The sequence below is a fragment of the Chionomys nivalis genome, chromosome 6 (assembly GCF_950005125.1).
Source record: "Chionomys nivalis chromosome 6, mChiNiv1.1, whole genome shotgun sequence".
Taxonomy (NCBI): domain Eukaryota; kingdom Metazoa; phylum Chordata; class Mammalia; order Rodentia; family Cricetidae; genus Chionomys; species Chionomys nivalis.
The window spans coordinates 76841256-76853363 of record NC_080091.1 but is presented as its reverse complement, the minus strand read 5'-3'; the positions used below and the strand labels follow the sequence as shown (position 1 = coordinate 76853363).

Below are 12108 nucleotides of genomic sequence, written 5' to 3'. Positions count from 1 at the left end.
ATGGCGCAGTAACTGTGATTAGCACCACTCCCTGGGACTAAGCCTCTAACATATGAGCCCCAGGAACCCATTTTATATCCATGCGATAACAGAATGAAAAATAACTGAAATCCAAATGTGCTCTTTTTTAAAATCAATCTCTGAAGTTTTCCCAATTCCCTCTGAAAAATAAGAGCTGTAATTTTCCATTTCCTGGGATGGAGGTTATCTGCAAAAGTCTGAATAGTAGAATAAGAATTATTTGTTAGGTTTTAGATGGACTAATGATAAGTTCCCTGCTACAGCTCCGGTTCACATCAGAGGTCTACCTACTGCCACATTCGGTGTGCTAGCTGCTTACTTGTCTGTGACTCATAAGCTAAGACTGTTTGCTTTTTAAAAAATCTCTTAAGTTTAATGTGTGACATATAAAAAGGTGAAATTCAGATTTCAGTGTTGATTTTACTCAGATGTAGCCTCTCTTGTTTTCTGTGGACTGTGTAACTACTTTTAAACTATAGTGACTGTACAGTGGTGGCAACAGGGACTTTTGGACCCTTCTTCAAGACCGTCCTTTGCAGAATACGTTAGCTGACCCCTTACTTCTCTGACAAAACACTTAATAAAAGCAACTCAAGGAAGGAAGGGAGACTTTATTGTGCTTCATAGTTTGAGGGGTACAATCATTTAATGGGGAAGGCAGTGGGGCTCTGAGGAAGCTGTCACATTGTGTCTGCAGTCAGGAATCAGAGAGACCAGCATGAATGCTGATGCTCAGCTCACTTTCCCGTTGTCTCTTTTATTTAGCCTAGGACTCACCCCGTGGCACGGCACCATCTACCTTTAGTGTGAGTCTTTCCTTTAGGTGAGCCTCTGTGGAAACACCTTACAGGCACACTCCCAGCTGTGTCTCCTTGTCTCCTAAGTCCAGGCAAGTTGACAGTGAAGATTAATTACACCCTTGCTCTGTGTAATAGGAGTATTTGTAGGTCAATTGCTAGGGTTTATAAAGTATGGGAGTAGGGGAAGGTTGACAACTGGAGGTAAGTCACCAGCTCTTAGTGACTGACTTAGGCTCTTTTCTATCCTGGGAAGAGTAACCCATATTAGGTAGACTAACTTGTGTTTCTTTTTTAAAGTAGGCAATAAATTAAGAGAATATATTCATTTATGAGTGGAGATACATATATATATATATATAATTAATATAGAAATTTTAAGTTTTTACCATGTTTTAAAGTCGTCTCTATTTTACATGTAAATGCCTGTATGTGGTCATTTACACATTTTCTATTTTTCCATAATGTGTGGTGATAGCTTGTTCATTTTATTTATTAAATAAAAGAATTGATATCATTTGGAAACCACTTAATGACAGTTATTAAAACTAGTACATTAAAGATGAAGGTGCACTGCCCCGTGGATGACTTAGAGAATGATTTTGAGGAACTAACTGAAGTTAGATACTACTAGAAGAAAGACCAGGATTTTAGTATTTACCTCTGTTGTTCCTCTGGAACACTTGATAGCATCTGGGCATATCCATCTCTCTGAATCCAGTTCCTTTTTGAAAAATAGAAAAAAAAAATTCTGGTTGTAGGCGTTTGGGGGTTTGCTACAATTATTCATTGTGCAAGTTTTGCTCTCCATTGATTGATCTCCCACAGCTAGCAATAACTTGGCACATGGTTGACTATTTAAGTATTAGTTGAGTGGAAGAAAAAAGACTGGTTGAGGTTCCATGTCTCTCAGATAGGCACGATCACAGTAATGCCAGCTTCTTCAAAGGTTTGCTTTTGGGGATTTGATGAGTTTTTGTTAACTAAAGTAGCATTTTGATGGAAATAGAAATTTTCTTCAGATCTGTTATTTATAGAATGCTATCAAGTCATTGACTAGATTTATTGGTATACTTAATTATATAACATTTTATGAATGTTTTAAATGGCAAGGTGAACTGCTATTTTAAGAATTAATTAGCCTCTAAGAAACAGAGGAACTAATTCATTGTAAAGCCTTAGTGCGCGTGCATGTGTGCGTGCACACACACACAAACACTCATTTGGAAAATTCATGTAAGTTTTCTGAACTTCCCCTAACTCTGCAACAAATCTCATTTTATAATGGAACTTGTCTACACAGTTTCTTCAACAGTTCAACTTACAGAGTCTTAGTTCACAACATGTAAAGATAGTGTACAGGAGTTTTAGTGAAGGAGAATTGTTCCAGATTTTGAAAATGATTGGTAAGTGAAAGTAAAAAAAGAAAACAAACATTTATTCGTCTCCTTCTATACAGATGATGTCCCAGGATTATACAGTTGGTAAGAGGGAAATTGTATCTTTGAGGAATCGCAGCTATTAGAAATGCTACAAAATGACAGGCTTCGTGGATTTAATCATCAGTGACTCTGAAGATACTATGGAAAAATTGGCTGTGAAACGTGTAAAATGCATTGGCTAAAGCAGAATCCATAAACCTTTTTAACTGGTGAGAGTCAGGCACTCTGGCTAGGAGACAAAAGTCAACCCTGACAAGTAAATAGTAGGAGTTGGGCTGGGAAGGAAGTCGGCACTGAACAGCTGTGTATGGATGAGTGGAGGGGATACGCTACAAATCGGTAGTGAGGACTGTGGGAAAGGTGCTCTCCTCATTTTCTTTCCCCTCCTACGCTGAAACAGGGTTATGGTTTCATTGCCATGGTAGCATATACATTCATCATAAAGGTGAAGGAAAGTGTCTCTGGCCTGAAGAAGTGGGAAAGCTCCTTGGAAGCTGGACCATGATTTGGAAATCCTAAGAAAAGACAACTCTGTGTGTGTGTCCAAATCCACAAGGGCCCCAACCACATTCAAGCTACTTGAGTTCAGAACAGAATCCAAAAATCAGAGCCCAGAGAAGTGCCCTATAAGATAAACCACAGCTCGGGTTCTGCATACAGATAGTGACCCCTGGCAGTTAAGCCAAAAGCTTTGAGGATTGAACTTTCATGGGGACCGCTACCCCCGTGTAATGCTACTTAGAACCTGTGGTCTAAACTTAAAGTCATGTTCCCAAGAGAGCCTTACTAGAGCCTACAGTCCCATGGCCAATATTTGGAGTATCTAGAATGCACTGCAAATTCTTGCCGTAAAAATGAAAAAAAGGAAATTATGACTCTTCTTTAGGAAAGCATGAGAGGAGCCAGAAAATAGAATTATAAGAAAGTCCTTAAACAAGCCTTGAGTTAAAACTAAGCACTTGATGTGAATGGAAAAATAGGGTATAGGATTTGCTTCTGATATTTGAAAATTTTTCCTGAAAATCAGAACATGAATCAAGTCAAATTTCAGAATTGAAAAATGTAATATGTGAAGTATAAATTCCCTGTGTGGGCTCAGCTCAATGGAGAATGACTGGAAAGCGTGAACTTGAGATGCACAGTAGAGATCTGCAGGCTGTATCTTCTCCATGGAGGTTCATGTTGTGCTCGCTGCTCTCTGCTCCTGGAGTAGTGTGCTGTGGACACATCTGCATGCTCCTCACATAATTGTTCCTTAGCGGCTGCAGAGATCTCTGTGCAGTTTGAGCCTTGTCACTCCACAGGTTCAGAGGAAGCCATTACTTGCCATTAAAAAGACTAAAGACAAATATGTAGAGTAATTATTGGAGTGAAGAGAAAATATTATGGCTCTTATTTTCTAAATAATCTGTGGTTCAGAATGTTTACTTAAACTAGTCAGATGGCTGTGAATTTGCTTGGCCTACTTGGTTGTACAAAAGTGATTTGGCACTTCACACAAGTTTTAATAAATTAGGGTAACTGTCATTTTAGTGAAGTGATTATGCTGAAAAATATTCAGAGGACTTTTCAAGCCTTGAAAAAGGGTTTATTTACTGTGGGTGATGTTTTAAGTATAGCCTCATTGATGGGATGTATATAAACATAATGGATATGTTGGAGGATATGCTGTGGGAGGAGGATAGATGGTGTGTTGTTTTCACTGGCGACATGGAGTTGTATATGTGTGTGTTTCTTATCAGAGTTCCATAAGAGCATGTTCATGCAAGTGTGTAATGTACCTTGAACAAGTGTGTGTGTGCCTGTGTGTCTAAGCCTGTGCTTTAGTAGTAGTGCTGCACAGATCAGATTTCCTAGCAGACCCTGAACATTTGTGCACTGATGAAAGGCTGGCCTTCTTTTAGGTTGGTACAGTTTTTCATCTTTGGTGACCCATTTAAGAAATCCACAAACATTTGGCTTTTTAAGTTAATGGACTCTTACAAAATTTGTGGTTTAGTTAAATTTGGGTATCTGTTTCACACTTAAATCACATCATATCTTTTTAATGTGCATTTAGAAATTAATGTCATTTTTAAAAAAATATGACATAACAATGAAGTAGTTTTTTTAGAAGAGAAAAATAGGTTCTCATATTTATTTGGACACTATACAAACAGGAGACTTAGGTAATATTTGTAGAGATGTATTTGTTGAATTGTTGAAATGGCCATATGTTTTATTAAGAGAACTTACTACAGGAAGTATCTGTGGTACCGCCACAAGGCTTGATTCATAAACCTGGTTTGGGGTGCGGTTTTAAAGAATATTGCTTGAGTTTTGTATCATACCAGCTAAACTTTAGCTCTACTTTTGATTAATGTTTGTATCAGGAAACAAAATTCTAAAGTAGGTCATGAATCAACACGTATTAGATTATAAACAAGTTATAGTTTTAATTAATAAATTATAGGAAATTTATAATTTTAGTTTTTACCTTAAGGTTTTGAGTTGTCCTTTGATAATGATAATTAGCAATAATTAAATCAAGTTAAAAGAATTTCCCTCCTTTGAGTGATGTAAATACATAAGAAAATAATTTTTTGCTCATGTGTTTGTTTTTTGGAATAAATAACATGTATTTTATCTTCTTTCTTACATGTAGGTCGAGCTATAGTATTAGACACCAAATTCATAAAAAGAATACTTCAGCTTTCTAATTAGCAAAAGAATGTGTTTTCATGAAGGATATTTTAGAATATACAAAAGAAAATGTGAAAAACATTGTTCATAAAGCATCTCAGAAGCCATCATATGCTGTAGCTTTGATTTTGTTTTGGTCCCACTCAAGTACAATTGGACATACAATTTTTTCTAGCTTTACTGTTGTATGAAGGCCGCTTGTTTGTTCTCGGCTGACCAGAACCAAAATAATCGCACAGAAGCTATATTAATTAAATCACTGCTTGACCTATTAGCTTATGCATATTTCTAGCTCACTCTTACTTCTTAAATTAACCCATTTCTATTATTTTATATTTTACCCTAACGGCAAGGTTCCACCTTACAGCTTGCATCTTTCTCCTCTGGTGGTTTCATGGCATCTCCCGACTCAGCCTTCTTCCTCCCAGCATTCAGTTTTCCTCACCTACCTCTGTTCTGCCCCGCTATAGGCCCAAAGCAGCTTCTTTATTCATTAACCAATAAAAACAACACATATAAAGACCTCCCACAGCACTTTAGTTTAAGTAATATTTTGGTGATTATAAAGCTTATGGTGCTTCTGGTTGTCTATTTCCCAAAGTGAAATTATCAGGTCAGAGGATCTGTATATTCTCAGATTATTTATGTGTCTGGGTTCCTCCTCCCCCTTTAAAAGTCAGGGTCTGGTGTAACCCAGGCTAGCCTTGAACTTAATATGTAGCTGAGGAAGGATGCCTTTTATTACTTTTAACCCTCCTGCCTTCACTTCCTGAATGAGTGTTAGAATTTCAAACAGGCACTATCATACTTGGCTTATTTGGTGTGTTATCAAACTAGGGCTCCATGCTTCATAGGCAAGTGCTAGCAACTGAGCCACGGGTTTTCCTTTAAGAAGAGCAAATTCCTGGCTGAGGCTGTAACTCAGTTACTAGAGTGCTTAGTGAGTAAGCAAGTAAGCATGGCAGCCAGAACTTGAGGCAGCTGGTCCCATTGAAAGCTCTTTGCTCAGCTACCTGTTTCTTTTGCATGCAGTCCAGACCCCAGCCCAGGGGATGATGCTGCTCACATCATAGTGTGTCTTGGCACCTCAGTCACCCAAATCTCGAGAATCCCTCACAGGAACATCCGGACTTCCTGGGTGAGTCTATATCCTGTGAAGAAAACAATTCGTGCTATCCATCATGGACATAGGACTTTCTCTGTACTTCTGTTTCTCCTTTAGATTTTTGTTAAGAAGGTCGTGCTGTCTTTGTGGAATCACTTTGTAATATCACTGAAGTTCTTTGGAAGAGTTTGAGGAGAAAAGGTGTTAACTCAGTCATGGTTTGATAGAACCAGTGAAGCCAGTTTGGTTTTTCTTTGTGAGTAGTTTTTGGTTATCGGGTCAGTATATTTATCTATTTAGATTCCTTTCATCTTTAAATCTTGATAGGCAGTATGTGTGTAGGAGTTTATCCAGTTTTTTGTCTGGTTTGCAGTGGTTGTGGTAATGTCTTACAGTACTGTGTCTGTGGCTTCAGTTCAATTGTCTCCTATTTTTGATTTGCTCTATCTGAATCTACTTCATAGAATTGAACATAAATTCATTTGATTTTTTTTTTTTTTAAGGCTTAGCTTTGTTGATTTTGGAGGTGGGTCTTATTTCTGGTTGATGTTTATTTCCTTCCTTCAGCAGACTACAGACTTGGTTATTTTTATTTCTGGTTCTTTGAGGTTTCTTAATTTTCCTTTTTCAGAGCTTGATGTTGGACCCAAGACTGTGAGTGCATCAGGCAAGTGCCCTTCAGAGAGCTGCACTCTGGGTGTGGTAGTTTTTATTGTGGGTATTTAAGTACTGCTCTAAAATGACTATTCCTTTACATGTTGATGTGCTTTTGTTTCTCTCAAAGTACTTGATCATTTCCTTCTTGATTTGGTCTTCAGCTCTTTGGTTATCTAGTAATGTATTGTTAAATTTGCACATTAGTAAAATTCTGTTTTTATTCTATTGTGGTTGGAAAGCATACTTCAGACTTAAATTTGATAAAGCTTGTTTTATGATCTAACATGTGACTTGTTCTACAGACTTTTCAGTGTATTTGAGAAGAGTGTACATTCTGTGACTGTGAATTTGAAATATTTTTTGTGTGTTTGGTCTGTAATGTAAGTTTTTTTGCTTTTATTTTTCATCAGGATGAACTGTCCATCATCGAAACCTTTAGTTTTGTTTCTCTTCACTCTGCTTTTTTTATTTGGATGCTTTTTTGGTGGGAGTGTACATCGTAATTGCTGTAGCTTTTGAGTGAAGTGACACTTTCATGTCATGTATAGTATTTATCTTTGTAAGTATGCCTCTGTGTGCATGTTTTTATTTGTCACTTCCCTATGTGGAATATTTCTCTCTGTCCTTTCAGTTCTAGCCCATATATACTTTTAAATCTAAAGTGAGGCTTGAGATATTACATGGTTGGATCTTAGCTATTTTGAATTCATTCAGTTATTCTGTCTCTCACTCTAGGACAGTTACTCATGCACTCTCAGGTTAGTGTAATCCCTCGTTTTCCAGTTCGCTAGCGCTCTTCTTGCCGGTTTCATCTGCATTTATTTTGTTCTCTTTATGTTATTGTGCTTGCACTGTTTTCACATTTCTTTCTGTGTAGCCATAGAAATATCTGTTATTGTCATGGACAGTAAATAAAATGTGACGGTCTCTTTAAGCTGAAAACTTGAATTAGGTGCAGAAATTCGAGTCATTTACTCCTCCTCCTGTTTTACGTTACTGATATCACATCTTACATTTATTTATTTATATTATATGCCCATTAGGATTTTTGTGTAGTTTTTAAAAATATCTATAGTCCAATTTCTGTAGAGAATTAAAAGTGATTTATCTTACTTGTATATTTTTTTCTGTCTTCTCTTTATTTTATTAAAAAGAGATTTTTTTTGTATAATATATTTTGAATCTGATTTTCCTCCTCTTAGATTCCCCATACCTTCCTATTGGAATCCACACCCTTTCTGCTCACAGGCATCTAAATAATAATAATAATAATAACAACAACAATAATAATAGCAAAAACAAACAGAACAGGACAAACAGAAGAAATTAATAGCCCAAGGGAAAAAAATACAGCATACACATGAAGATGCAGAGACACATTTTTGTTCACACAAGAATTCCCTAAAAACACAAAACCAGAAGCCAGAACACACACACACATAAAGCCTTGTCAAAACCTTATGGGACAGAGACCCTTCAAAATGCTATTGAGTTTATTCTGTATTGGCCATCTCCTGCTAGGCATGGGACTTGGCCTTATGTCCCCAATGTCCCCAGACTCCGTTGGAGAGAACTGTCATTTTCGAATGGTTATCAACTGAACCATAGCTTCTGGGTTTGGGGTGGGGGCTTCTGTACACTTCTCCTCTCCGCTCTGGCACCCCATCTGGTGAAGACTTGTGCAGACCCTGTGCCTGCTGCCATGGCCTCCGTGAGGTTATATGTCCATCGGCCACTGTGTTTAAAAGGCCTTGTTTCCTTGGTGTTCTTCATCCACTCTGCCTCGGACACCCTTTCCACCTCTTCCTCAGGGTTCCCTGAGCCCTGAGGGGAGGGGTTTCATGGAGACGTTTCGTTTAGGACTGAGGATTCCAAAGTCTTTCGTTTTCTCTTCACATTGTCTGCCTATGGGTCTCTGTATTTCTTTCCATCTGCTGCAGCAGGAAACTTCTCTGATGATGGCTGAGCAAAACACTGATCTATGAGTACATGAGTGTATATGAGTAGAACATAAATAAAAGTCATTTTGTGGATATATTCCTTTAGCAAAAGAATAGTATTTGGTTTTCCCCTAGGCTCCTGGCCTTATTTGTAGTTTTAAAATTATTTTTTATGGAATCAGTTTATAGAATTTCAATTTTATTGTTCATTTTTATAACAAAGTTCTAAATCTTCTACGTTTAAGAATTAGTTAAAATGTTTTTGTGTTAAAACTGTATATAAGTTGAATAGAGTTAACGTTTCTTTCTTGTTTAAATAGGGTTCTGATAGTCAGTCATACAGAGGAAGGCCTTGAGCACGTGGATTTTGGAGAATCTGTTCTAAAAGTGTAAAAAGTGCAAAAGGTAAAGGCATCTTATAGTGTTCTATTGTATTGATTTTTCCCTGAAAAAAAAAATGTGTAAAAGGACTTAGAAATTACTTCGCATGCTCATTTGAGGAAAGCATTATTTAAAAAATTTTGCTTTTGTGTTAAGTCCAACTCATTTGACAGACAGTAGTTACTATTTATGTATTACTTTAATTAATGATTACATGATGGTTAACAAGACTGCAGCTATCTCTGTCTCATGAAGATTGCATTTTAAAGGAATACAAGCAGTAAACAAACCATTAGTGGTACCAAAAGAATTAAAATGGACAGTAGACTGGGGTGGCTTTAGTAGCGTTAGCCAGAGACAGCTGTGTTGAAAATGTGTTGCGAGTGAAATGGCAGGTGCTGAGCCATGTGTGGCTCTGAAAGAAAAAAAGAAATTACATTGACAGGAGGAAAAGAATGACCAGGTGTTTAAAGAACAGAGTGTAAATGTGGCTGGAGTGTGCCCTAGGTACTGCGGAGCAGACATGAAGATCAGCCTGCAAGAAAGGAAATGAAGAGTAAAGCAGATGGCGAGAAAGCAGTCAGGTGTTCCGATTGACTTCTGTTCTATTCTGGACACCCCGGAAACCTATAGAAGAGTGTGGTGCTAGGGAGATGGCTCACTGGGCAGAGTGCTGGCTGTGCAAGCATGAGGGCTAGCCTGAGCTCACAACCCTAGCTCTCACATAAAAACAGAAAACAAACAAAAAACTGCTGTGGCATTGTATACCTGTAAGCCCAGCACTTGTAGGTGGAGACAGGTGATTCCCCAGAACTCCCTGGCCAGATTAGCTAAATTGATGAGCTTCAGGTTCAGTCAGTCTCTGTTTCAAAATGTTAGCTAGAGAACAATAGAAGAAAACATGGTGTCAAACTCTGGTTTACACATGTACATGCCTTGCACTTACATGTGCATATACATAACATACACTACATAGTATACACTCACACAAACTATAGCTATGTCAAAAAGACATTGTGATACCAGATGTGGTAGCACATGCCTGTTTTGGAGGCAGGGAAAGGATCCAAAATTTGAGGCCAGCCTGGGTCCTGTGATAATTTGCCGTGGGGCAGCCGGGCTGGGGGTGGTGATGGTGGTGGGAGCGTCTATATTTAAGGCTTCGAAGTTGGAAATAATAGAGTAAGAAAATGTATTTAGGAATTATTGGCATAAAGAAGTGCTTGAGTGTTTTGCATTCAGTTACCTATGAAATGTATTCAGCCATGGTATGCACTGATAGTTATCATAGGAAGTGTATTCAGCCTAGTTCACACTGATAGTTATCATACGAAGTGTATTCAGCCCTAGTTCACACTGATAGTTATAGGAAGTGTATTCAGCCCTAGTTCACACTGATAGTTATCATAGGAAGTGTATTCAGCCTATTTCACACTGATAGTTATCATAGGAAATGTATTCAGCCCTAGTTCACGCTGGTAGTTATCATAGGAAATGTATTCAGCCCTAGTACACGCTGATAATTATTATAGGAGAAGCGATGTCATTAAAATGAATACAAAAGCTGAAAATGTTCTGCAGGAGAGAAGAAGAAATGATTAAGTCAGTACAGAAATAATGACTACATCACATCCACCAAGGGATTGTCTAGAGAGTCAAGGAAGCAGCCTCTGCATGTAGCAATACAGTGTTTGTGAATACAGATAAGTGATCCAGTGGATGCTCCAGGAGTCCAACAGTAAGAGTGACGAGAAAGAGTGAGGACATCGAGACTGCAATGGCAAACAGCTCAGCTGAATTTCACGCCTTGAAATCTCCTTAGAGCCAGTGTGTTAGCTCCCTTGTCCCTGTGGTGCCCTGCCCAGCGTAACCTACTGTAAGACAGACTTCTTGATTATTATTTTGGATTCTGGGTTCAGTAGACCATGGTTATTTGCTTTTGGGTTTCTGGGCTCATTGTGAAGTTTACCATTAAGGCTGCAGGAACATGAAGCAGAAGGGAAGGCAGGACACAGGAAGAGGCCAGGGCAAGACAGCCTAGGATCTGGCTGCCATTGACCTACTTCTGCTCACTAGGCCTCACCTCCTACCTTTTACCACCTGTCAATAATACCTTTGTATCATGAGTCAGTCAGAACATCAATCTGCTCATTATGTTAGAACCCTTAGGATATATTTGACTCTAGAACTACCCTGGAGACACGCCCAGAGGTTTACTTCATTAATCTCTTAGATTAGTGGCTCTAAACCTGTGATCACAACCCTTTTGGTGGTCTAATGACTCTTTGACAGGGTACCTAAGACCATAGAAAAATGCCGATATTTACATTATGTTTTATAACAAATTACAGTTATGAAGTAGCAAAGAAAACAATTTTATTGTTGGGTCACCGTGAGGAACTATGCTACAAGTTGCAGAATTAGGAAGGTTGAGATCCACTGTCTTAGATGTTTCTTAATCCAGTAAAGTTGACCAAGATTAACCAGTCACAGCTAAATACAGAAAAATAGTTTTGCAGTTGATACACATTCACAAGGACAGAGAGAATGGGAGAGAAAAAAAAATGGACCTCGAAAAGCTAACGGAAGTGTGGTAAGTTTCTTAAACTAGCAGTGGAGGTCTGAGGAACTTGTTGTCGCCAGAGAGCCTCTGCAATTGCCATGAATTTCTAAGCCCTCTTTTTTTTTTTTTTTTTGGAAGTGAAAGTGATGGTGGTATTAAACAGAGTAATTAATTGCACATATACTGGAGAGATTTCTTTCTTCTGACTCTGAAATGTGTGTAGTTGCTCCTGGTATTCCCAGAAGTCTGATTATTCTTTAGTAAGTGTGAAATAAGTAAGAGCTAAATGGAAGAGTAGAGAGAAAAGTTAAAAATTGAATAAATTGATTAAGCTGTCTTTTATTCTTCATATTCAAATAAGATTTCAAAAAAATCAAGGAAACAGAAAAAGGAAATAGGGAATGATGTAAGAAGCCTTGCTTGAATGACATAAGTTATAGCCTACCGAATGACTGTTACAGCTAGAAAAATAAGTAGAAAATGGGGTACATTACCATTAACTTTTAGAACAGAGGGTTGT

The 12108-nt window shown here is 38.0% G+C and overlaps 1 protein-coding gene across 11 annotated transcripts in view; it reads left to right on the top strand.

The window, feature by feature from the left end:
- Clock (clock circadian regulator) overlaps positions 1–12108 on the top strand; it is an 83174-nt gene that overhangs the window by 15202 nt on the left and 55864 nt on the right. For 7 of the 11 annotated variants that reach the window (XM_057772749.1, XM_057772741.1, XM_057772747.1 and 4 more), the window contains exons 3-4: positions 5975–6080; positions 8965–9049. The exons of 1 other annotated variant lie outside the window; for it this stretch is intronic. The gene's annotated coding sequence lies outside the window, so the exon portion shown is untranslated. The remainder of the gene's footprint in view (positions 1–5974; positions 6081–8964; positions 9050–12108) is intronic. 3 more of the 11 variants (XM_057772743.1, XM_057772740.1, XM_057772742.1) reach the window with 1 other exon arrangement.